The 27542-nt window shown below is 35.0% G+C and overlaps 1 protein-coding gene across 1 annotated transcript in view; it reads left to right on the forward strand.

The window, feature by feature from the left end:
• Nucleotides 1-27542, forward strand: part of CDH12 (cadherin 12) — a 1453320-nt gene that overhangs the window by 425866 nt on the left and 999912 nt on the right. The window contains exon 2 of the mRNA XM_069101402.1: nucleotides 16599-16693. The gene's annotated coding sequence lies outside the window, so the exon portion shown is untranslated. The remainder of the gene's footprint in view (nucleotides 1-16598; nucleotides 16694-27542) is intronic.

Here is a 27542-nt window from a genome sequence, read left to right on the forward strand (position 1 = left end):
ATTGTTTCTTGATGTCTCATGGAATCATTAGCTTCCACTTACCCAATTTTAATTTTAAGTATTATTTTCTTCAGTGAGATTTTGTGCCTCTGTTTTCATTTCACTTTCTGCTTTTTAAGGAGTTCTTTTTCCCCAACGTGTTTGTGTGTGTGTGTGTGTGTGTGTGCCTCTTTTACCATTAGGCCAGTTTTTTTTAGGGTGTTATTTTCTTCAGGTTTTTTGTGCCTCTTTTACCAAGATGGTGTATCTCTTTTCATAATTTCATTGCATCGCATCACTCTCTTTTTTCATTTCCCAAAGTACTATTACTTTTGGCTCTGTTTTCAATTCCTCTGTAAATTCTTGTTCAGCTTGGATCCAATTGGCATTTTTCTCTAAACCTTCATTTGTAGATGTTTTCATATTGTTGTTTTCTTTGGAATTTATGTCTCACTCTCCTCTGTCACCATAGTAGATTTTTATTGTCAAGATTTTATTTGTTGTTTGCTCATTTTTTTCAGCCTGTTTCTTTTAATTTTATGTTATAGTTGGCCTCTGCTTACCTGGGGGTGGAGGACATTGTCCCTAATTTCACACAGTTTCCTGCTGCTTTTTTCAGAGCTAGTTATGGGGGTCTGCAAGTTTTTGGTTCTTCCAAGGTGGTGTGATCCTTGGAGAGGTATGTTCACTTCCCTTTTGGTCTTTGGTCTGGTATTTACCCAGGAAGAGCCTCTGCTCACTACAGTTACAAGTGCTTGCCCTCCTCTTTGCCTTGGAACTGAGAATGGGGCCCTACTTCCTTATGACCAACCACCAGTGATCATCTCTGTCCCAGAACTGCCACTCAGAACTGCAATAGAGTTATTGGTCAGCATGAGCTGTATCAAGGACCAGTAAAGGGTCCCATGCAATCTCTTTCTCACCGGTTGTCCAATTCCTTTACTGTCCCTGGGCTGAGAGCTCCTAATACTGCTGTTGTTATTGCCTCTATTACTACCATCATATGCACTTGAGACCAACCTCTATCCCAGTGTCAAAGATTTCTCCTGGTGAGCTCCTAAGTTTTTGTAGACCCAAAAATTTCTTCCCCTATACTTCTGTTGGTTTTGCCACTCTGAAATTTGATTCGAATTGTTATTGTAAAGTTGTTTGAAAGGGAATACTGAAAGACTTCAGCTGAGTTGTTGCCTTTAATCTGCCATCTTGACAATGCCCCCTTTAATGTCTTTTCTAGCTTTAGGTCTGTGATTCAAAAACTTCTTGGTATACCAGCTAATGTTCTATAAGATGAGATGACAGTATGTGTGTATGTCTCAATGTTTGTTTTGTTTTATGTTATATTTTTCAAAATGCTTTTTAAGTATGATGCATAGAAGTAATAATAATATTAACAATAAAGTAACATGCATGGATACACACATATCACTTACTATGTGGCAAGCACTGTGCTAAGAACTTTATGATTATTATTTCATTTCATTTCATTTTCAAATTAACATTGGGATGTAGTTGCTGTTACTATCCCAGTTTTACAAATGAGGAGACTGAGGCTATTAGCCCTTGTGTGCTTTATAAGTTTGAGTTAACTCTTTCCTTGAGTACATATATATTTTGAAGGAACGTATTCCAGACTCTTGGGGAAATATTTTTTGTTGTTTTTTCTGTATCTATACCTTTTGTCATTATACAATGTTAGCAAATTTTCCTTTCTAAAAGCAAATTAATTTTGGCTGGATAATTGATAGCACACCAGAAAGGGGCTCCTGAGTAATAGTGCAAGAACACTACCTCACCTTCGACCTCAGTCCCTCAAGTCTACCCCTATCACCCTTAGGAAAGTGATTATCAGCTGCTTTCTGAGACCTAATCTTCCAATTCCAGCTGGGATTTAGATAGTGAGCCAGATGAGGCCAGATGAGGTGTTACATGACTTAGAGCATTAGAGGTTTAGAGCTGGAAAGGACCTTGTAGATTATCTAGCACAATCCCCTCATGTTATGCATGAGAAACTGATGTCATTAGTTTATGTTAAGTGCCCAAGATTCCAAATATAAGTGTCAAAATTGGAATTTAAAGCTGAATACTCTGATTACAAACACAGCATTTTTTGTTTATTGAATTGATTTGAACTGTCAATGAATGACATAGTAAAGTAATACTAAGTACATTTCAGTAAACCTTTATCTTCTAAACTGACCACCTTGAATCCTCCCTCAAACAGGATCCTGTCCATCTTTGTAATATGGCTCTTTTGTCCAGTGACAGTGGGAATTTGTAGAAAGTGATTAACTTAGGCAGGACCATTTAACAGCAAAAGAAGTGTGAGAAAGACATGTGAATATTGCTTTTAGGTTGAAGAGTTAGGGATCTGAAGTAAGTGTAGTTCATGGAGCTCTGCTTTTTCCCTGGCCCCAAGCTCTTTTGTTGCACCTTGTCATTTGCTCATACTTTATCTCTACACTTTTACTTTACGTTGAAGAGTGGTAAGTAGTCAAATGTCTTTGAAAGATGGCAGAGGCAATGAAATCCCTCTGAGTCTGACAGCTTTGGGTAGTCCTTTTCCTCCTGTGCTTTTTAAGGAAGGTAGTAATTTTCAAGTTGCAAATTTATTCTGTCACCCGTAGCAACTGATAACTGCTACATTTTCTCTTGCTGCTGGCCAGTCTTAAGACATGAAGGATATCAGGGCTGATAGGCCAGGAAGACTTGTCTTTTCTATTAGAGAGAGTTTCTAGGATAGCCCAGGTCTGATGATCGTGAAAACTTCCCTTTCTTCCCTGTGACTGATATTTCTCTTTTCCCCTCCCTTCTTTTCTCTCTCTCCCCTAGACCAAAGTAAGGCCACATTTACCCACAGAACTGGGTAAAGTGAAGGAGAAAGAAAATAAACTCTGATGATAATCATCCCCAACTACTGCAAACTTGGAATGCCTTAAAATATAGGGGGGAGATAGGAATAGTCTAGAATGAGAGAAAGAATTGATTATTAACTCTCCCCATTGTTATTAGCAGTAAATTCTTTAGAAAGCTTCCAAAGTATTGTGAATTCACTTCAGAAACAGGTAAAAGAGAAGCTATGAAACTTCCCTCAGCACTACAGGAAAGAAAGAAATCTCGATCAGAAACAATAGATACTGACAGTGCAAAGAAAAGGGATGATTCAGGAGTCCACAATGGTCCCAATTTAATTGTAGCATTCTCCTGGTGTTACCTCAACTGAGAATGATCCCTTTTCCTTGAGTTATTTAATAGATATCTCATAACCATTTCTGTGTCTCTATTATAAAATTCAAATATGAAGTCCCAGAATTTAAGATGGAAAATTATACTTTTATGAGTGGAGGTAAATTATTGGTTTATTAAGTTTTTGTAAGCTTACCTGAGATGTTTAATATTTTCTGAGAAAAAGGTAAGGGAGACAGAGTGTAGATGTGGTGTCTTTCCAATGATGAGCTAGGTACAACAAATAATGAAAAGAATGTCCTGAAAGAAAAGTATGATTGGAAAAGTAAATCTACTACTGGGCACTTGGCAAGAGAGAGCAGTGGTAACACACTGAAAGTCAGAATATTCCACTGTTGTCCATGAGATTTTTTTTTTCAATGTAACCTAAGAGAGAGCCTCTAGCACACTGAGTGGAACTTTTCTCTAATATACATATGGAAGAACATCATCGAAAGTATGCTTTATATGAAGGCATGGAGGAGTTTTGATAATTAGTATGTCAGATTAAATGCTGACCAAGGAGTCAGGTTTGTTTGAATGCCATTCCAGCCACTTACTGGCACTATAATTCTGGGCAATTTACTTTACCTCAAGGAGCCTTAGTTTGCCCATCTGTAAAATGAGGATAATAATAACATCTTCCTTACTAAGTTGTTGTAAAGATTAAATGATATATACCTAAAGAATTTTGCTCAGGGGCAGCTAGGTGGTGCAGTGAATAGAGCACCAGCCCTGGTGTCAGGAGGACCTGAGTTCAAATCCAGACTCAGACATTTAACACATTTAGTAGCAAATCACTTAACCCCAACTGCCCTTCAAAAAGCAAAAAAAAAAAAAAGAATTTTGCAAAACTTATGGTTCTATGTAAATGTAAGGCATAGTATCACTATTATTATCATCATTATTATTAGGACAACTTGTATCAATGAGATCATAAATCCATTGGTATAATGAAGAATATGAGAAGATGACTAGTGATTGTAGCATCTCATAACCTACATTCCAATATAAACAATATATAACAATAGAACCATGGAAGCAGAATCAGAAGGGGTTCTCTTCTGCAACCTCATCCTTAAATCATATATACACATTGTTTTCTTTACTAAAACCATCAATTCAGAATGTCTATTTTACATCCATACCTGCCTCGTTTCTCTCCCCAACTTCTCCCTTTATCTTGACCCTAAAAGCTCCAGAGTTTATAAATACAGATCTACAAGTTTCCATATAGGTTATTTTATTTAGTCTCACCCTCTTATTTTATAGATGAGGTATTTAAGTGCTATAAAAATTATTTGCTCAAGTTTACATAGATCGTAAAGAGCACAGCTAAATGAAAGTAATTTCAATGTTGATTCCCCTTATAGGTGTAAAAGACACACAATGACATAAATAAAAGTAAAAACTCTATAATGCCATTTCAAGTATCTGGAAAGGAAAAAGTTTGAAGGCCAAAAATATTTCCAATAGTGCTTATGTAACATGACATAGACCCGAACCCACATTTTGTAGCTTCATATTATTGCTGCCTTCCTCAAACTGTCTTTTTTCTCCTTTTTCTTGGTATGAACTCCCAGACATATATCATATAGATTAAGCCATTGATTGACAGAGACTATCAGTAGATTTTTATCAATTCTATTCATTTTAACAAATATATTTTTATGTGACTGATACATGCAAGGTACTGGTGGTTTGAGAAAGAAAATTGAATAGTTTCTGCCCTTAGAGAGGTTGTACCATACATGCACAAAATTAGTAAAACCAAAGTATATAAAAAGCCATTCGAAATTATGTCAGGAGAAAAAAAGTGATATCAAGAGGAAGAGGACACTAATAACCAGGTCAATGAATTGATTATGAAAGGCCTTATGTAGGAGTTACCACCTGATTTCCAGATTCTTAAGAGGCAGAGATGAGGAGAGTGCATTCTAGATATGGTGACTATTTTGCAATGATGTTGAGCTGGGGTATGGAATATCTTCTAATGACAGCTAGTGGGCTAATTTGACTGAAATGGGGAGTGTGTAAGGGGGAAAATACAAAATAAGACTGAAAAGGTAGGTAGAAGCTAGCTCTTATATGCCACTTTGAGTCATTTTAATTTTGTTCTAGATGGAATAAGAAGGCATTAAAGAATTTTTAGTAGTGGAATGGCATGGAAAGACTTCCATTTTAGGCATATCAACTTGACAGTTACCCTAGAAGATAGATCAGAGAGCAGAAAGACTCAAAATAAGAAGAATAATTAGGAGTCTTATTCCACATGAGGGTCAATAAGGGTAAAGGGTACATAAATGGAAAATCTTTTATTAAGGGGCTACATATAAGAGATATTGGAAGGTAAAATAGACAAGACAACAATTGATTTGATATACGAGGAGAGAAAGTGTTGGGAGTCAAAGAATGACTGAAAATGTGACCTGGGTATAGGAAGGTCAATGGTGCCTTCGAAATAAGCAAGGAAATTTTTTAAAAAATGAGAAACACAAGAGTCTTGTTCATGGAAGAATCCTTCTGTCTACTAATCCTGCTTCCATCTCAGCCCTCAAAGCCATTGCCTGGGGAAGCAACTCCTGTGGGTAAGGGACTGGCAAATCCCACCATCTGCCAAACAACAGCATTTCAGGGCAGATAGGTAGCCCTGGCTTAAGAAATGGAGCACCCTGAGGGAGAGAGAACATCTGTCATGTACCAGGAAATTTAAACTCCTACCACCCTCTTGACCACCCTTTTCACCAAGACACTATTTAGGACAGTCAAGGATCCTGAACACAAGAGATTTCTGAATAACATTGCTTCCAGCCCAGTAGTCATAAGTCATCATTCCCGGAAGTAAACTTTCTCAATACATACATACATATGCTCATTCTTAAAAGGTATCATTTGGTTTTAAAATGTGGATTTTAAAATATACTCTTAAAATTGTACAAATGAAATACAAATGTCATTTATATTATAAACTATGTAAGAAATTTCATATTGCCCATGATATTTGTAGTTGTTTTCTGACTGTTTAACTACCTGCTCAGTTGCAAGTGCAGAAGGTCAAAGAACAGATTGAGCAAAGTGGTCTGTTTTTGTTTTTGTTGTTGTCAGGGTTTTTTAAGGGCAGCAAACAAACTGGAGTCTATAAAAGTCATCCTTCTTCAAGGAATTCTCAATGGTTGTAAGGCATCCAAAAGATATGTTTTGTCCCCAAAACAAATGAGACTATTGTGATGAATATGCTCTGGCAAAGAAAGAAATGGACAAGGGAAGCAAGCTTGGACGCCAGACCCACAAATAATCCAGCAAAACCAAGCGAGCCCAAGTTGTAGACAAAGGAATTGCACAATAAATAATTGACCCAACATTAATATAGCTAAGTCTCTCTGTAATAAAATACCACAAGGTACTTTTAATCTGTTATTCACACCCTCCAGATGGCTTATGATGTATTTCTCAGTCACACTTATCAATTTTTGCCTCTTTTGGCCTTCTCCAAAACACCCTCTAATAGCTCATGTGTCCTTAATCTTAATATTTTAAAAGGTTACATGTTCTTTAAGAGGCAATGTAACTTAAATATATATAGTAAGACATATATATGTATAAACATATGTGTGTGTCACACACACATATACACATATCCAGGTTCCTTCTCTGATGAAAACTGTGTGACACTGAACAAATTACTGAACTACTCAGTGCTCTAGGTAACTCTCTAAGGCTCTAAGTTGCTGAGAGCATTCTGACCTGTTTACTTGCAGAAGGAGTTTCTTCCCGGTGGTATTCCTTATACCAATAAAATCACAAATCCAGTCCCTATCCCTACCCATCATTTCTCTCTCTCTCTCTCTCTCTCTCTCTCTTTCTCTCTCTCTTACATACACACATTTTCTCTCTCATTTTGTCTCTCTTATTCTGCCTTTTTACACCTTCACTCTCTTATCCTTTCCTCTTCTCTCCCTTTCTTATTTCATATTACCAGCTACCTACAGAAATCTCTCAAATTCTCTCTCCTAGGCATCTCAAATTCAGTATGTCTAAAAGTACAGAATCAGTTATCTTTCCTTCACAACCCAACCTTCTGAGGTCTTCCAGTCACCTAGTCACCGGACTAGAGAGACAACTCTAATCTCTTTGTTACCCTTGTCTTGTCCTACATCTAATGATTTGTGAAGTCTTGTCAATTCTGTCTCCATAGCATTGCTTGTAATCTGCCTGCTATTTCCATAGGTATGAACATCACCGTGAATTAGGCCTTTTTCACATCTCACTTAGAGTATTACCAACACCTCCTAATGCTCTCTAGTCTATTCTCTCCAGGGCTGATAAATTGATATTTCAAAAGCATAGGTATGATCTTGTCACTCCTCAGAAAGCTCTGATTACTCCCATTTGCCCCTAGAATCCAAAAAGTTCCTCTACTTGACATTTTAAAGTTCCTTATCATCTGGTTTCAATGTATCTCCCAAAGATTATTTACACATTTTTTGTTTCATGCATTCTATATTCTTGTCACTGTCTTTTCTTTAGATTTCATTCTGCCTCAACTTTTCAGGGCTTTTGCATAGCCTTTCCCCCATGTCTTTATTCATGAACTCCTTTCTCAGCTTCACCTTTTAGAATCCCAGATTCCTTCTAGGTCTACCTCTGGTGCAAGGCCTGTCCAAAATCCCTTAGCTATAAGGAACTTGAAGTCAGGTTCCAGGAATACCACTTTAGAGCTGTGATCCTCACTTTCCTAATTTTTAAAAGAATCATTTATAACAGATGATTTTTAAAACCTTAACATTCCCAATTCAAAGATTCAAAGTTTGTTTCCTAACCTACTTTAAAATTATATTTTTAAATTATGTTTATACATATCTATCCACCAACCTAGAAGTAGGAAATAAAAGCAATACATGAATTCATGATAAATGTGACAAGCACTAATTTGAATAAATCAGTTAAATTGATATAGAAAGCTTACATTTTAGAAAGCCACAGGTGATCATAAAAGAAGTAATAGCTCTATTGAACACCCTAATTTTTATTTTTGTGAGATGTGCCCCAGATATTTATTATGTATCTAATTAACTCTTAGGAAAGAAACAGTTTTAGCAAGATTCTTGATATGTCAGACCAAAAGCACAGGGTAGTGATAGATATTTTAATAAAGACAAATATTTTTGACCCCTGGTTAATTGTCTTCTTTTGAAAAATGTCTTTAATTTTAATGGTGTGGGGTTTTTTTTTAAGCTATGTAGGCTCTGTATCACTTGGTTCAGCAAATTCTCTTCTACAATTTCATGGTTGATAACAATTCTGACAGAATTAACTTTGTTTTGTAAATGTTTTTGAAAACTTCAATGTAGTCATGAATATTTTCATGTGCACCCAGTGTGGATTTAATTCATAGTCTTACCAGAAGCCACATAATCAGGCCCCAGTAGTATCACAAATTTTTTAATCTCCACATTTTCTCAAGGCAACTAAACTGAAAATCTTAGAGGGACAGAAAGTAGGATTATTTAAAATGTTGAAATATTGCATTATTTTATCATTTAGAGTTCTTGGTTTGATATGATCACTTGATCCTTTCTGTGCCACAAGTTTAGATTTCCCTTTTTTGTCAGTTATGGAAGAGAAAAACTTATCTAATCATTCAATACCCTCCTATGTAAATAATCATCACTCCTTGGATCATCTTTTTCAACCAAAATTTCCTGGTTCTTCTCCCCATTCCAAGCATCCAACCTCATCCTCAGCCTGGTACATCCTTGCCACATGTATCCATTTAGTGATCCTAACCTTTTCTGAGGTTGTTCTAATGATCAGAATTCCATGTGGAAGCAGGATGCCTGCATAGAAAGAGGCTAATGTTTGGTCCTGGGGGATGTATGGAGGTAGAAACATCCAGGTATTTATCTTATGCTCTTGCTTTCATTTTATCCCCAACACCATCCCTGCCCATAATATCCTTTCCATTAGTAATCTCTCTCCAGCTTCATCCCATTTCAACTCATTAGTCTAATGATCATAAACAAAATCTAATAAGTCCCCTTTCCTTACAAGAGAATCCTCTTGTGCTCTGATTTTGGCTGATTAAACAAACATTGACTCCTATTTTGGCCTTTTTCCCTGCTTCATTCAAATTTTGATCCCAGAGTTTCTGTTGCTAGGCTAATAATTTGACTCATTTTTTATTGTTCCCTCTGTTTGACAGTTTGGCTTAGATATTTTGGTTGTATCTTTACTAATTTATGCAGCAATAATACCTTAGGAAAAGCATAAAATAACTCACTAATAATACTTTTAGTGGTATCATCACCAAGAATCATAGAATATCAGAATTACAAGGCAACTCAGAGGTTATCTAGTCTAATCCCTACATAAAGCTTGCATTTTCTTTTTTTCAGTCATGTTATGCTCTTCATGACTCCATTTGGAGTTTTCTCTGCAAAGATGCTGTAGTGATTTGGCATTTTATTTTCAAGCTCATTTTACAGATGAGAAAACTGAGGTAAAGGGGGTAAAGTGACTTGCTCAGAGTCACACAGCTAGTAAATGTGTGAGGCTGTAATGGTAATGGGAATTTGAAGTCCATCCCTGCCCCCTTGTATTTGCAATTAAACAGGTACTTAGCACCTTGTTCCAAGTTCATGATTATGTCAAGTATTAAGACTCAGAACTTATGAATCCCACAGTGGGATGGACTTGTTCACATAACAGGAAAGGGAAAACAGGGAGGAACTAATACCATAAATAAGGAAAAGCCCATGCTGAGAGAGCCAGAACATCAGGGAGCAAGCATCTGGAGGCTGGGCTGCTACTGCTGGAGAGAGAGAAGAGAACTGAGAACTGAAATGAAAAGTGAGAAAAACTGAGAAGAGAAAGGAGAACTGAGGACTGAATTGAGAATTGAGAAGAACTGAGGAATGATGAGAAGAGAACTGGGAGGAGGCAGGGCTGTGGTGTTGGTACTTTATCTGTCTGTTTTGATGTTAACTTTGTCAGATTTGTCTGCTAATAGAGGACGGTGCCATTGTTACAGAAGCCCTGGGACCTTCCTTCCAAACTCTGCTGGTTCAGAAGCCCTGAATGAGGATTTTCTTGTTGTATGTTTACAGAAATCTTGGAGGAGGGTCTTGCTGACAATTTCAGAGACCCAGGGACTATACTGATGATTTATGTTGATTCCTCAGTCTTTGTGTTGAGTCTATCTAGATTTCACAGGTAGAAAGTGAATTGATGAGGATACCAGCAATGTATGTAAATGTTATCGTGGCTTTGTTAAGCTTTGTCTTCCCAGGAACAGAAACTGTGAAAGACTTGAGGTAGACTAGACACTGTGAGTTTCAGTATGGAACAGGAACTGGACAAGGAGCTGGACAACAAGGAGCTGGCAGGAGCTGAGAACATGGAAGGGGAACCATGGAACCAGAGCTTCAGCCTCAAAAGTCAAGATGAAAAGACCTCTCCTTGGATCTTTAATGCAAACTGAGAAGATCACTAGGGAGGGAGAACTCTGACCTTTATATTTTGATGATTGAGTTAAGGACTTCTACAATTAAGAAGAAAGAGGACTTTTTGATTGAAGAGATTAAGACAATGTGACCTAGGGGTAGAGGACTTTTACCTTCGTACCTTGTGTCAATTAGGGAGGCTTGCCTAAAAGAGGACTTACTAAATGATTGTGTTACTACTAAATGAATGTTTTCTTTTGCTTAAAACTATGTGACCACTTTGGTGAAAACTATGTGGCCACTTTAGTGATAAGTTGTGAAGTTATAACACTGTGAATGTTTATTTCTCTGAATGTTTTCCCTTAATTTGTTACTGAATAAATAGAGAGTTCACTATGTTGTGTAATTAGAATCTTGAAAGCTGTTCACAGCAGCAGTCCTCTGGAAAGCTGCTTGTGCTTGGCTTTACAGAGGCCAGATTTAAACTCAGGTCTTCATGACTCCAGGCCCAGTCAACACCTTATCTACTGTATCACCTAGCTGCCCCCAGCATCTTCTATTAAGATACTCCTAACAATTGACCACTCAGTCTTCTTTCAAATTCTACTAATGATTGGAAATGTTACTACCTCAGGAGGCAGCCCATTCTATATCTCTATCAGTCTGAGTGTTGTTATTCATTAAGCTGAGCCAAAATATGACTCCCCATGCATTCCACTTACGTGGTCATAATTGTCTCTCTAGAGTTAAACAGTAAAGGTCTAGTTACAGTGAGTACAGTTGCTGGCACATAGGAAATGCTTACAAATGCATGTCTTCCTTTCAAATATATGAGGACTTACTATCATTTTGGTAATGTATCCACCAATTAAGGGATTCATTCAATTCCCCTCTTCTAATATTGATAGGTGTGTGATGCAGTAGATAGAGGACTGGACCTGGAGTTATGAAATCAGCACCTTGAGTTGAGTGTTCTAATTTAGTTTTAAGCACTTAGTAGCTATATGAACCTGGGCAAGTCCCTAATATCACTCTTCCTCAGCCCTCTCATTTGTAAAATAGGGATTAATAATAGTACCCATTTCCCAGGGTTGTTGTGAAGATTAAATGAGATAATATTTTTAAAGCACTTTGCAAACCTAAAAGAGCTATGTATAAATGTTAACAATTATTATTTTAATACCTCAGACTGCCTGGCTTCATTGAGTATTTCAAAATGCTCTGAATTATCTAAAATATAAATCAAAAGTAATTTTGAAAGAAAAATCATGCATTTAATAGTGAGTTTAAAATTTCATTGAGGCAAATTGATTTCAATTGTAAAACCATGATACCATAATTACCTTTCATTGTGTTTAAAAAGTCATCATTCAGCATTTTTCTTATATCTGGAAAACCTCCCCCCCCAATCTACAAATAATCCTTTTTCTGAATATGGACATAGGGCAGCTATGATTTTTTTCATGAACAAAACATGGTGTACACGCACACACACATGCATATACACACAGTGTTCATTTGTTTACCAGCATGTATACTACTCTTGTATGCTCACCTCTTGGTTATGTACATATATATGCATTCATCTCTATAAAGGAACTGAAATACATAAAAAAAAGAAGGGGAAAGAAGAAAAAAAGAAGAAAAGGGTCATAAGAATGGAAGAAAAAAAACAAGACATAAAAAAGATAGAGGGAGATTACTGATACTAGATATTCAATCAAATATCATTTTTCCTCAAATATATAAAATAAAGCAATGTTTTCAGTAAATTTGTTTAGCTATACCAATAATTATAAAGTTTATTTTAATATAGAGTAATAGAATAGTAAATAGATAAAATGTAATTATTAATACTCAACTTTTTGATTTCTGTTTTTATTTCCAATTATGATTTATTGATACAGTTTATCATACTCCAATCAATAATACCCACTGACATTAATTAGAAAGACTTTTTATTACTGTATTAATATAACAGCCTTACTGTTTTTGTCTGATTATAGCCAGGTATTGATAAGCTAGGCTTTTTTTCCTGAAAGGTATTGCTCCAGAAATATCAACTCTAAAATGAACTGAGAGAATCTAATACAAACCTATCAGATCAAAATAATCCTCTCTAAAAACCGGAGACTCAAGTTAATTTAGTAAAAATGGGGAAAATCATTTTGTGGTATTCAAAAGGTTCAAGAGACATAATTTCTGGGTATTCTAATTATTTTAATAATGTTAATTTAATAAAAGGGTGATCATTTGGCATCTTTCTCTTAGACCAAAGACAGTCATAGTGGCAGGTTCACAGTTTATATACCTTCTAATAGTAGGTGGTCCCCAGGTTGGGAATCAAGCCTGATTAGTTAACAATTAATAATATTAATAATTAATTATAATATCTCAGTCTTATTATCAGCAGTGTTTTTCAGAACTTTAAAAAAAGGAGGGGAACTCTGGATCCCTTCAAATCATTTGTTAATAATCATTTCTCTCATTTCTTTCAGCTCAGAAGAATTGTAGAGTCAGATGGTATGTGCATGTGTGTGTATATACAAACATATAACATGCATTAATATATACACATATACACACATACAAACTTGTAAATGTATATATCCACATCTAAAAATGTATATATCTACATCTAAGAATGTAGATACAAAGATAAAGACATAGAACAAGATATAAATGGCCACTGATGGGAAGCAGGAAAGCCACCTGTAGCAACAAGGTATCCTGAGCAATAGACAGAAGGCAGTATGTGCTCTAGTCTAAACCCCACCTAAAGCTTGCATTTTCTCTTATTGTTCAGTCATGTCAGGCGCTTCAAGACACCATTTGGAGTTTTCTTGGCCAAGATACTGGAGTGGTTTTCTATTTTATTCTCCAATTCATTTTACAAATGGGGAAACTGAGGTAAATTGGGTTAAGTGACTTTCTCAGAGTCACACAACTAGTAAGCATGTAAGGCCAGATTTGAACTGAGGTCTTCCTGATTCTAGGCTCAGACAGCACTTTATTTACTGTATTTTCTCACTGCCCCAGCATCTTCTAATACAATATTCATAACTTAACCACCACCTTCCCTCAGAGTCTGAGGAAAACATCTCATTATCTTGAGCCCAAGAGCCCTGGGAATGATCATGTTCTCCCACCACAAACTACCAACCCCCCTTCTAGCCTGGTTCTTACAGCCATCATTGAGGGGATTAACTCCTGTAGAGAATTGACTTCCCTACCTTTTCTACTACACCAAAGTCAGCCACTGACCAACTACCATCAATAGGCAGAGCAGCCACAAAGTGATAGTAATGGCATTCCTTCTCTACCTGTCCCCCCCAAAGCCTTTGTTCTCCCCTAGGAGACTCTGGCCTTGTCCATCTCAGCCACAGTTCATGGAAAACAATGCTTATAGAGTTGCATCCTGACAGATGTCTTTGCAAGTGATATAACTCTTAGGTCACACAGGAGAAAGAACTCCTGACAATGGTAAAGCATTCTTACCACAAAATTCTTTGGCATTGTAAAGTGGTTAAAGAACTTGAAGAGTTTTTATCCATAGAAATGACACTGACTTTCAACTGCACCCCACTCCCTCATGTGTTGTTTATTACTCTTAAAATGTGAGCTCCTTGAGAGCAGAGACTGTCTTGCTCTTTCTTTTCCCCTTATAGCCATAATACTTACACAGTGCTTTGCACATAAGTGCTTAATAAATACTTTTTTTAACTCAGCCATTCTTTTATTCATTCAGGGAAGCAAAACAATGTTGTTGTAGGAAGCAGGACACAGGAATAGTTTTTCAAAAATTTTCCAACTTAGAACCATAGATTAGATTCTTTATAAAATTTTATTCATGACTAAAGCTGCTGGTGTGGCTCAAAAGGTGAGCTTGCTTCATTATGAACTGTTTTTTTGGTTTACCAGTAACTACAAATCCTTGGATTGAGTGTTACTGAGAGCCTCCTTCCATTCTATTCTAGTCCATGGTTAATTGTATTCTAGTGAAGTTCTAAGGGATTTATGTCATCAACATATATTTAAATTCAGTACACCAAAATAGAAATTTCTGAAAAGTAACCTTTCCTTTTAACAATGGCAAAATATGCAGTACTCTAGGGAAGAGGGGCTACTTTTCATAAATACCCCATCAAGGCAAGCATTGTATGAATATTATGTATACTTGTTTTCTGTTCTCTACTCACCTTCTATTTTTCAATTTGGCTTTACTTTACCTAACTTTCTTTTTAGTTTCTACTCTATTTTTTTTTCTTTTTCAATATTAGAAACCTTCCTATTTGGAAGTCAAAAAAAAATTTCAAGACAATCTAGAACTAGCAGTTATGTGAATCAAATTAAATATGCATTTCTATTAATGTAGAAAGTGCATGAAATCAGAATATTAACAAAATAGATTCATTTGGCCCAATTTTAATAAAACAGCACACTTTATCCACAAGTTTTCATTTTTTAAAGAGATAAAAAATTCCAAAGTTGGTGATTAATTTACCTGGGACTGTTTAATAGTTTTTCATAAATAGGAATTCATAAAATTTTTAACAGAGAAATAAACTTTTACTACTCCTGAAAGTAAAAAACTGAGGATTAATTAATGATTTTTATATTGGGCATGCAGGTGCTATAAATGTCAAACAGCTTTTCTAATCTATCACAATCAAAATTCTTAAAACAGCATTCGTTACCATGCCTGTCATAACCAAATGCAGGCACTATGATTGCATTAAACTTTTAATAATGAAGATAGAGTTCATTTCTTATAAAAAAATTTGAATCATATAAATTTTGAGGTTGAAGGTTAGGGATCATCTTAGAATAACCTCTTAGGTCACTAGTTTCTAGAACTATAAAATTGAAACACTTGGATGTCTCTAAGTTTCTTTTTATTTCAAAATCTAAGGATTGCATTATTCATTGTGTTTAAATCTCCGCACTTTCTACCATGAATAGGTACTAACTATATACTGACTGACTAACTGATTGATGTAATCCAATCTTTTCATGTTAAAAATGTAGAAATTCTATCTCAGAGGTATTTGATGATTTTTGAAAAAAAACACTCATTAGCAAACATAGGCATTGGACCCATGCTTTTTCTTGACTTAGATCAGGGCTTTTTCTAAGATACCACTTTGTTTGTCACTGTTCTATACTAAATCTCCAACTGTGACAAACAAGTATCGTTCAAGATTCATTATTATTCTGTCCTACATTAAATTGAACATGTATTTGAAGGTGAACACAGCAACAAAACACATTGACTAAAATCATTAATGAAAATTGAGAAGTACAAATTAGAAAAGTAATATTTTACCATGTTATTTGCCATATGGGACTATATGAAGGACCTGAGGTTTCATCAGCATGGAATTTCTATCCACCAAATCTTATCAAAACTGTCTCTGAATAAATCTATTAGGTCCCAGAGACTTTTGTTGGGCATAGAATAGTTTAAATGACTTGTCTAATGTCTACAGGTATTAAGTGTCAGGGCCTGGATTTGAACCCCATTTTTCCTCCCTCTAAACATAGCACTTAAGCCACTTCACCATATCCTACTCCTAAGAAAGTTATTGTTTTAGGCATTTAAATGTATGCTATTTGATGAAATACATAGGCTGCTGTGATTTTGCATACAAATAATTGATATTTTTATATAATACAATAGACATCTGAAGGTCATAAAAAGAAATCCCAAGCTGCTTTATACCCTGCATATAATGAAGCTACTAATATACAATCACTATTGCTTAGCTGTAACCCGTGAACTTTAGGAAACCATTCTGAAACCTTTACTAGTAAAGGTACATTTTCAAACAAAATAAGTTCTTTGGTGTTAGCAATGAATACAGGATGCATTACTGTAAAACTAAGATCCTTAGGACATTAAAATCATAATGAAAACAGTAATAAACAATGAATTGTGTCCATTTGGTTTTCCAGCTCAAGATATCAACAACTTAGTAGCACTTGGTGATGCGGTCAGGTTGGATTACTCTTCTCCTCTGAAGTCTCAGATAATGACATCCTTCTTGGAGGTATGTCTGATTTAAATATTTTTGGTCTATATTTCAGTAATTTGACTGTTTCTCTGTTTTGTAAAATGTATATTGTAGTTATTAAAATAAGATAATCGATTTTTAAATTTTATTTAGAGGATAAGGTGAAACTTGAGGGAAGCAGTTTCCAAAAGAGCAACATAGCACAAATAAAAATTTTAGCAATCACAATGTTCATTTTTGTGAAAACTTTACATTTACCATTGCCTACACTATATTCTTCCCAAGCTATTTCAATTTACATGTAGATTGTAGAAATCGAAGTCTCTTTTTAAATCTGGCCATGAGCCTCTTAAAGTAGAGAAATTCATTTTCTTCTTTTGAGTGCCTTCCTCACCCTGTTCCCCCCCCCATCCCATAATTACTGGGTATTACTTTTGTCAAATGGAATATTTCTGTTTCAAAGGCAAACCTCTGAAGAAGCCCTTACAGGGGGAAAAAGATAATGACACTAGCTCCCTTGTCTTTATTAATATTAATATGCCACTATCTGCTTCAATTGTTTCTTATGCAATCAATTGTAAGCCATTTTTCCTTTATTCGAGGCAAGAATCTAATGCCAGAGAATAGAATTCACTGATGATATCCTATACATACTTAAAGTTCACATCTGATAAAAGCAGCTGTTAAAGGCAGCATCCTGACACTTTCTGAATAGTAATTATGGAAACTATTCTTGGATTATTATCAAAACAAGTTTGATATCCACAATTCTATCTCCAGTGATCAATTAAGATTCACTATTAAGAATAATAAGCCTTGGAAGGGGAAGGAAATTAAGGGACAACAGAATGTGTAAAAGGAAAATATATAATTATACAAATGTGGTATAACAAAATAGTCCCTTGTGGTGATTTTTGTCCAGCATCTAAATGGGAGGTCCTAGTTACTGGATGACAAACTTAAGCCAGCTTCCCAAACCCCAAACGTTTTTTTTTTTTTCCTGAGAATAATTTGCTCCAAAAATGGCTTTTGTTTTGTTCTTAAATTCTTCCAAATTTGTCCTTAAACTTCATATTTGCCAAGAACCAAATCTAATTATACAATCAAATTCTCTACAAGTTCATCCTTTTGGATGTATCCTTCAGATACTAAGTCTCTTCACTTTCAAATGTTTGCTATCTTACCTTGCCCTGAATTGGTGTTTATCCTCTGACAAATACTGGCAATGGTTCTTTCTCCTCTTGAATCTTTATAGCTGCTTGAATTGTTTATTAGAATGGTAGAGGGTTAAAAAAAAGTTGAGATCTGGAAATCATTCTTTTTTTTTTTTTAAAGCAGTCGGGGTTAAGTAACTTGCTCAAGGTTACACAGCCAGTTATTATTTTTGTGTGGGTGCTGAGTATCGGAGGCCAGAACAGATCCCAGGTCTCCCAACACTGGGGCCAGTGCTCTTACTCACTGTGCCACCTGGCCACCCCAAAAATTGAGATCTTATATGAGTATTTTCCTTTCCTCAACCTCCCTGTCACTGATACCTGGATTAATAGAAGTTTCTTCACCCAGGAGTTACTTGTGAAAGGATATGTCCTATATCAATCCCTATATATGTATGCATATAGATACACATATGCATGCAGAGACTAAAATTATATATCTGTGTATGTATATACAAGATACCCCAAAAGTCTTAGTGAGTTTTAAAGCTTTAATAACTTTAGAAATTTAAGTGCTACAACTTAAAAAAATCATTTGAGAGTTTATTTACATTTCTTTTCCTTTATTAAAATTTTGTAAATTTTTAATAATATGATTTTAATTTCAACCTTTATAAGGCATCTTCTTATGCAGTGTGTGAATGTCAGTTCCTCAATGAAACTTTGTTAGAATGGTAGATCAGTAGATCTTACTTGGCCACCTCAGTCACCTAATCTATCTGTATTAGACTTTGTCTTGGGAGGTCATATCTAAACTGCTGTATATGCATCAAGACCTCACTCTCTGGATGACCTTAAGGTTAGAATTATAAATGCAATCCTTTGAATCATTGAGTAGCATATGATAATGCTTTTTACAAAGTTCAAAAACTGACAAGAGATGTTTAGCACAAGATGATAGTTTCATTGAATTTTAATAAGAAGCACATCAATATTTTAAAAGTATAAATAATTAACCTTTTGCGGCTGCTGGGTGACACAGTGGATGGAGTTCTAGGCTTGAAGACTCATCTTCCTGAGTTCAAATCTGGTTTTAGACACTTACTAACTTGGTGACCCTAGGCAAGTCAAAACTATGTTTACCTCCATTTTCTCATCCGTAAAATGAACTAGAGAAGGAAATGACAAACCGCTGTAGTACCTTGCCGAGAAAACAGCAAATAGGATCATAAAGAGTTAGACACAACTGAAAATGACTCAACAACAACAACAACAAATTTAAATTAAAAATTTTGTTTTTATAAGGTTGTAGCATTTATACTTCAGAAATTATTAAAGTTTTAAACTCTACTAATATTTTTGGAGTACCATATATGTAGAGAGAGAATATATATACTACACACATATATCTATCTGTATGTATATTCACATATCTATCTTCCATATATACCACACATGCATTTATATATCCTATACATTATAATATAAAACACATATACATATATCATAAGTATGCTTATATGTTGAATATATGCGTGTTTATATTTATCCCAAAATTCATAGAAAATATCTCTCTATAAATTTGCATCCATATATGCCACTGTACCATTAAATGGATTATTAGTGTGGACTTTTTTGTTTATTTTTATCTTTATATTATAATTAAGCTACCTTGATAATATCTATAATATTAGAAATATTTTCTGTGAATTAAATGCATGGCAAAATTTTCTAACTATTCTATAGTATGTGTGTGTGTTTGTATTTTATCTTAGGCTTGACAGTACATTATCGAGGTCCTATATTTCCTACAGTGGAAGGGGGAGGTCCTACTCCAATGACACAGCAATCATTCAAATTGACACTTCAATATCACATGCATTTTGTAGGAGGAGTTGGATGCTTATTTACTCAGAGAAACTGTATGAAAAGAAATAGTCACCTAAGAGAATCCAAAGTTGAATGTGATTGGGGTAACATTTTTTTGAAGAAATTTTTTTCTGCAAAACTATGAAGATAATGTATAAAAACAGAAAAAAGTTTTACTTTTTAAAGTAGTATTATATATATATATATATTTTTTTTTTAAAGTCCTTGGCAAATAATCCTGACTGAGTCACCACTCTGTGATTCCAAGTGTATAGGAACAACATTCATCCTTTGCAGAGAACCACCCATTAAAATTTATTTTGTTTTACAGTTACCTGAGATAGAGAGATAAAATGAAACTTATTTCTGATCACATAGTAAATAGCAGAGGTGAAGTTTGAATCTAGGTCTTTGTGATTCCAAGTCTAGCCCTCTCTGTACCCTGTCGTATTGCTTATCAGTTGGGTATGTGGGAAGTCCTAAACTTATTTTTAATTACTTTAAAACTTGAAATTATACCTTATCTCTCTAAGGCTGGAGAAGAAGGATGTAGTGCCAAGGTAAGAGTTCTAGTATACATCATCTCTAGGGTGCATCTGCTGTCTAAATTCCAGAAATGAGAGAGGAAATAACCCTGGGCTACCATGGAACACCAGTTAAGAAGTGGGCCAGGGAGGCAGCCTTAAGGATGACCCAAAGCTAGGAGTAACGTAAAGAAGACAGGTTCAGAGAAGTAGATAATTGAGGCCTAACTACATGGCTCTCACTGCCCATTAGGACCTAAGGTCCCAATGTCAGTTTAGGGCAGCATATAAAAGAGACAAATTTATCATTGAGGGGTAGCTACTGTACTTCAGCTAGGGAATTTGCTAAAGCCAGGAGACTCAGAAATAGAAAAATAGTCATGGAGAAAAAAAACTTCTAGTAGTCATATAGAGGCTGCATTTAAAATGGGGTGAGCAGTCATGTTCCAGTTAGAAGATATCCTTAAGCCTCAAAAGGGAGATCTGAAATAGAAAGGCATTTTATCACCTAGCATCCAGAAGACCAAGACATTGAATCATCCCAGGTTTGTGACAGTACAGACTCAAGTAAGGAATGAGCCTGTAAATTCTTTTACACCTGAAGCTCAGTATAGACTGAACTTGGGAGTACCTACCCCAAGCCATAGTTTCTACATATATGGAAATTAGTTGTTGAAACTAAACCTGTCAACTTTAGATCCAAGAAGTCTGTTAACTGTTAAATGTCAAGAAAACTAGAACTCAGATAATATAAAGAACAAGGCTTGTCGGATTACAGGAAAAGAAAGGAAACAAATACTAATTAAGGACCTACTATGTGCCAGGAGCTTTACAAGTATTATCTCCTTTGGTCCTCACTATAATCATCTCCATTTTACAACTGAGGAAATTAAGGGAGACAGAAAATAAATGACTTGTTCAGACTTGTGCAACTAGTAAGCATCAGAGACTGGATTTGAACTTGTGTCTTCCTGAATCTAGGCCCAGTACTCTTTCCACAGATGCCTTAATTAAGAGACAGGTAGCAAGTTAAAAAAAAGTCTTAATACTCCATAGAATAGGGATTTATTCATGTTAAAAAAACCTTTTTAACTTGGAAATGATGATGACTATAAAGTAGATGGTAAGCACTATATAATTGTTAATTGTTATTAATAAGCCTATAATCAAAGAGCAGAGAAAGTATGATCAAAGTTCATTGGAACTGTGATTTCAGCAATATGGGTACTTCTTAAGTGGAGGAAAAGGGAAGAGGGGCTTACAGAATGATATTCCATACTCAATAGGCTGCTCCAACATGAGGAGAGTCCAGGAGTTGACAGAGGCTCCAAAATGAGCCAGCAGTAGAGTGAAGTTCTCTAAATGCTTTGAAGTACTGAAGAAGCTGAGAACAGTGAAGAGGCCAGGTTTTCTGGTTAAGTCCACCTCTCTATCCACTATGCCAAGTCAATATATGTCATTACCTATATTTGTGGCATATCTCCTGAGAAAGCTTAGTGTAATTGTGTTGGCCTTGGAGTAAGGAAGTTTTCAGTTCAAATATCACTTCAGACACTACCTAGCTCTGTGATTCTGGGAAAGTCATTTAAATTCTTTGTTCCTTCATTTCCTCATTTGTAAAATTAGGGGATTTGACACCATGACCTCTAGATTCCTTCTCTAAATCTATGTTACAATGACTTATGTCTCTGTGATCCTTCCGTATAACCGTCATGAGGTAAGAAACTCACATCATATGTAAAATTTAAGTATGCTTCTCACACCATGTGCTTAAGTTGATATTTCTTGGACACGTGATGTGAGCATAAAGCAGTGAGACTGATTTTATACATTACATATGGATAGTACTTCATTGTTAAACAGTCATATCGTTGCTGTCTCTTTCTTTTTCTGCCTAGCCATTTTGACTTTCAGCTAAAACATCTATAAGCAAAACTAAACTGAATCTCATAAAAGATCTAGCAAAGTCCATTGAATTTAATGGTTGGCCAAGGCATATTTCTCCACTAATATTCCATAATATGTATTAGACTTTGAGAATGGTCTATCTACAAACCACCCCTTCATAATAAAGGCAAAGGGGGAAAGGTTTCAGAACTGTTCCTTCAGCTGCCATGGAGGCAAACTGTAGATCCAATATTTCCTTTTTTACTTCTTTTTATTTAACCATTTTTGGTTAATTTATTTAACCATTTTTTAAAACATTAAAGCCTCTGTATAAATGTCAGGTCCCGACTCCCAGGAAACACTGCCACTCAGCAATAATGAGGTGAAACTGGAACTGATAGAAACCTATAAGGACCAAAATGTCCTATAGACTAGTGAGGGCATGATTTGAACATTTCTGGTTTTGGGGTTCGCATCATCCTGCCAAGCTGACAGTGGTATTAAAAAAATGTAGAGCATCATATGTTAAAACGCACACAAACGAACCACTTCCCTTTGTAAGACTTTACCAGAACTTATATTGAAAAGTTTTCAGTACATTTCCCCCCTCATGGGGTTAAAATTTGTCTTAAAATGAACGTATCTTAAGAAAGTAATGTAATGTATCTAATTTTGGTAAATGTAACGTTGAGGCATTTGTGATAGCTCTTAACAATGGTCTCATCATTAGAAATCATGACTCACCACCCCACACAGGATCATAAGCAAATGGGGATAAAAAACAATGAAGAATTAATTGAAATTCTACTTATGCTATGTCTGATTTCTACTTACAAGTTGAGATATAGCTGATTTCTAACTAGGACTCCCCTTTTGTGGACATTTGAACATGTCCGGTTAACCAGTGATAGATGACTACCATTGATTTAAGAAAGAGATACATCAAAGAAGAAACTTTATTACAAACATATTTTCCTTTTCTTGACCTCCTTTCATTTCTTTGATATATATTGTATTTAGTTGTTCAGTTGTTTCAAGTCATGTCGAGCTCTTCCTGACCCCATTTGAGGTTTTCTTGGCAAAGATACTGGAGTGGTTTGCTATTTCCTTTTCCAGCTCATTTTACAGATGAAGAAACTGAGGCAGACAGGGTTAAAGGATTTCCCCAGGGTTACACAGTTAATGTCTGAAGCCAGATTTGACAGATTTGAACTCAGGAATATGAGCCTTACACACTAACCACTGTGCAACCAAGCTTCCCTATTTGAATTTACTTATTATACTAACAGAAAGAATTGAATTTAACTACTTTGGGGGTGGGGGTGGGGTTAAGGAACATCAAAATGTGTTCTTTTTCTCAAAACACTTTCTCACTTAATTTTAAAAGTCACTTTCCCTGTGATTTATTAAACAGTGATCTTTAAATGGATAAAATAATCAATTCTCTCCCCTCCCCCCATCTTTATGGGTCACCTTATTTTGATATTAACAAGACAGTTACTAGTCCAGCTCATCATAATATTATCCTGGCTAAGTTAAAATAGCAACCACAAATAAACAAGTAAAACTGTACAATCCCTTTGTTCTAATCAAAGAAATACTGCAGGAAAGATGAGGAGGCTGCTTGCTTGTGGGTTATGGGACAACAATCCATAATTTACTTTGCAGATGTCGGTGTAATTTAAGCAGCAGGCAGAACAACCACACAGTTGTAGATGCTCTGGGGAAAGGATACCCAGAGTCTCGTAAATCACGGTAAGGATTAAAAGCAATGAACATTCATCTTCTTAACCTCGTAAAGCAATATCGCAAAGCCAAGGATTACAACTCACTGTGCATGTAATCTTTGTGCAGGGATAAAGGGTGCCATGGTGTTGTTTTTTTTTTTCCAAGGCTTCTCTCAATTAGCACTGACATGTGCCATTTGGGAATGGAGCAGAAAATAGTTTTAAAGTTGATTAACAAGCATCCCCTCCCCCTACCTCTAGTAAATGAGCAATTAATAAGATTCCATTTCAGTGGGGAGTGGAGAGAGCCACAGGGGATCACTGTATCTGATCCTTCTTTTAGAGGGAACACTCATATGGAAATGTTTTGCATGAATTCACATGTATAATCAACATCGCATTACTTCCCTTCACAAGAGATGGGGGACAATGGAGAGAGAGAGGAGGAGAATTTGGAACTCAAAATTTAAAAAAAATCATGAATGTTATCTTTTTAATATGTAATTGGCAAGTATTTAACAAAATAAATATATATTATAGTGAACATTTTCTTCCTTATGAAAATATATCAAGCATTATGTCACTGAGATATCTTCAAAGGTTTTACTCTTTCTCTAAATACTATTTTCACGGGGGGGCCAGGTAGCACAGCAAGTAAGAGCACTGGCTCCAGTGTTGAGAAGACCTGGATATCGAATCCCGGGCTCAGACACTCAGCACCACACCCAGAAATAACTGGCCGTGTAACCTTGAGCAAGTTACTTAACTCCGATTGCTTAAAAAAAATATACTATTTTCACAAAAATAAGCAAAAGCACATAGAATCTCAGAACTTAGAATTATGGAAAGAAGAGGTAGATGTAGCTTTTTCTTATAACACATGGCAAATAAACAAACTGTTCTTAACTTAAATTTTAAAATAAAAAAACTCACAAAGAGGCTATAATATTTTAGACTGAACTGTATTCCTTGTATGCAGTATTGGTTTTTTTTTTTTCCCCTTGAACCATTGGATTCTTTAAAACCACCATTTTGTTAAATCTCACAGCATTCATTTGGGTTAAGTCTAAAATGTTGATTTTTTTTTAAGAAATCAGGATTAGGAAAAGGCGCAAAAAGATGAAATGATTTATATTCAAGGTGAGGTGAATCTATGGATGGGACACATATATAATATCTCATTTTATTTTTTTCTAATATACTATAATAAATTGCAGTATTAGTGATACTTTTAAAAATATCGTTATTAGTCAATTGTCTATTCTGTTGGGGGAGAACAGTACTATGGATAATCCAAAAATAGGAGATATTGGGATTGTTTTCTCTTTTCCCATGTACATTCAGACACGTGTGCTTATATTCTTTAGAGTCAAAACTATTCATATAAACCTCTAAAAAAAGTTGGTTCTCTTCTCTGGGCCTTAATTCATTATCTGAAAAATTGGGGGTTTGGAATAGATGTCCTCATTTGTTTCTAATCTATGACCCTTTAAGCCTATATTTCTATGACCAACTTACTTGGGGTGATACTATGATACTTATCTCCCTAGTTGGACATTCCTGTTTCTTAGCCCATATTAGAAACCATTGTTAAAACTTCTCATATTGATGCAAAAGGTTCTGTAAGTTGAGCAATTTTCATGCAAATGTTTATTGAGCATCTATTGTGTATGGCACCCAGTGCTAATTGATATGGGGGGGGGAACTAATAAAATAAGTAGATTTCACTCTCCTGAAGACATTGATAGACTAGTAAGGAGTATCAAACAAACAAGTAAGTTTAAAACAAAGTAGAGTATAAAAGTGCCATAGGAGAGGTAGTTACAAACCTGAAATGTGACAGAGCAAACAAAACATTACTTTTGGCATGGGGGATCAGAGAAGACTTCATGAAAAAAGTGGTATTTGAACTGGACTTAGCAAGATGACAGGGGTGATGAAACAAGGTAAGGTAAATTAATGAATGACTGAATGAATATATAATGAATGAATGAATGAACAAATAAACAATAAAGATATGTATCTATATATCTGCATCTATATATAGATAGCTCTATAAACAGTTATATCAATAATTATATCTATATAAATATAGAAATAGGTATAGATATATGATAGTTATGTAAATTGATATATGTATGTGTGTGTGTGTGTGTGTGTGCATGTATGTATACACAGATGAATGAAGGAGTAAATATGCTAGACTTTGTGAAGAGACTCTAGTTTCAATTCTAGCATTGCAAATTTACAGATATATGCCAAATTATTTTACTTTTATTCCCCTTAAATTGGAATAATGCCCTTTTTATTAAATCCTTTTTAGATTTGTGTGAGGGAAATAATTTGTTAACTTTATGATGTACAATTGTATTTTTTTTTCATTTCTACCTATGCTTTTCTACAGAGATTTAAAAGTAAACAAGCAAAGAGTGAGCATATGACACAGTGCTGGATTTGAAATCAGGAAGACTTGAGCTCAATTCCTTTCCCTGACACTTACTAGCTTTGTGACCATAGGCAAGTTGCTTAAACAATTGAAACTCCATTTTTTTATGTGTAAAATGAGGGAATTGGATTCATTGTTCTATAAGGTACCTGCCAGCCCTAAATCTCTGATTCTATGTAGGGTTTTATTACCTTCTCTGCTTAATTCTGAGTATATATATTGAACATAATACAGAATTGACATCACATTTCCCTCCTTCCTCTTTCTTCCTTTCCTCTTTCCTTTCTCTTTCCTTCTTTCCTAAGTTTGGTAATATTTAGTTTTATATGCTAAATAGCAATAGATAAAGGCAAGAGAAGAACAAAGGAAAAAGAAAATTGACTTATAAGACAGGCTAAATGTTGTTATAGTGAAAAACATAGTAGGAAAAGTGATTTGGAAAGTATTATTTAAAAAAAATGAAACCTTAAAAGCCAAGAGAAAATAAAATTATCCTGTATAATCTTTTCATTTGATACTTGGTAAGAATTTCTTTCTTTCTCCCCACCTTTTTTCTTTTTATATTGTTGATTTAAACTTAATTTTAATTATTATTATTATGAAGATATTTCTATTATTTGAATACCCAGTACACACTGAAAAATGTTTCTGATTTGTTTCTTACCTTTTTTTTTCTTTGTTGGTTATATTTATACTTTGTACTTGCTAAATCAAAACACAATATAAAATAATTTACTTTTGGAAATAGAAGAAAAAAACATTTTTAAGTTTTAAATACATATTTCTAATACTACAGAAAGCTCATTAATGGGACATTATGGAGAAAAGAAAGAATGGGCACAGGGAAAGAAAAAAAAACAGGAAAATAAAAATTAAATTCCTCGCATAAATTTCTGACAGTTAACACAAAAACAAGAATATAAGTAACAGGTTTGGATTCTTTTATATTCTCTTCCCCATTATGTTAGGACAGCAAAAATATTGCCTCCCATTGGTTCTTCCATGAAAAAGAAGTGTGTCCTTTAGCTATTGCTGTTTTCATCAGAGATGACACAGAATCATATTATTAAAAGATCTCTCAAAATTGAAACAACAATAGTAACAACAACACAACTTCTTTGTAACACACTAGTTGCCGTAGGGATTTCTCCCTTCATCTTCTTTCTTTTTCTTTTTTTTAAGCAACCAGGGTTAAGTAACTTGCTCAAGTTTACATGGCCGGTCATTTCTGGGTGTGGTGCTGAGTATCGGAGCCCAGATTTGATCTCCAGGTCATCC

The sequence above is a fragment of the Petaurus breviceps genome, unplaced genomic scaffold (genome assembly GCF_028583685.1).
Source record: "Petaurus breviceps papuanus isolate PSGF00001 unplaced genomic scaffold, PetGlider_PUasm1.0 47, whole genome shotgun sequence".
NCBI lineage: Eukaryota > Metazoa > Chordata > Mammalia > Diprotodontia > Petauridae > Petaurus > Petaurus breviceps.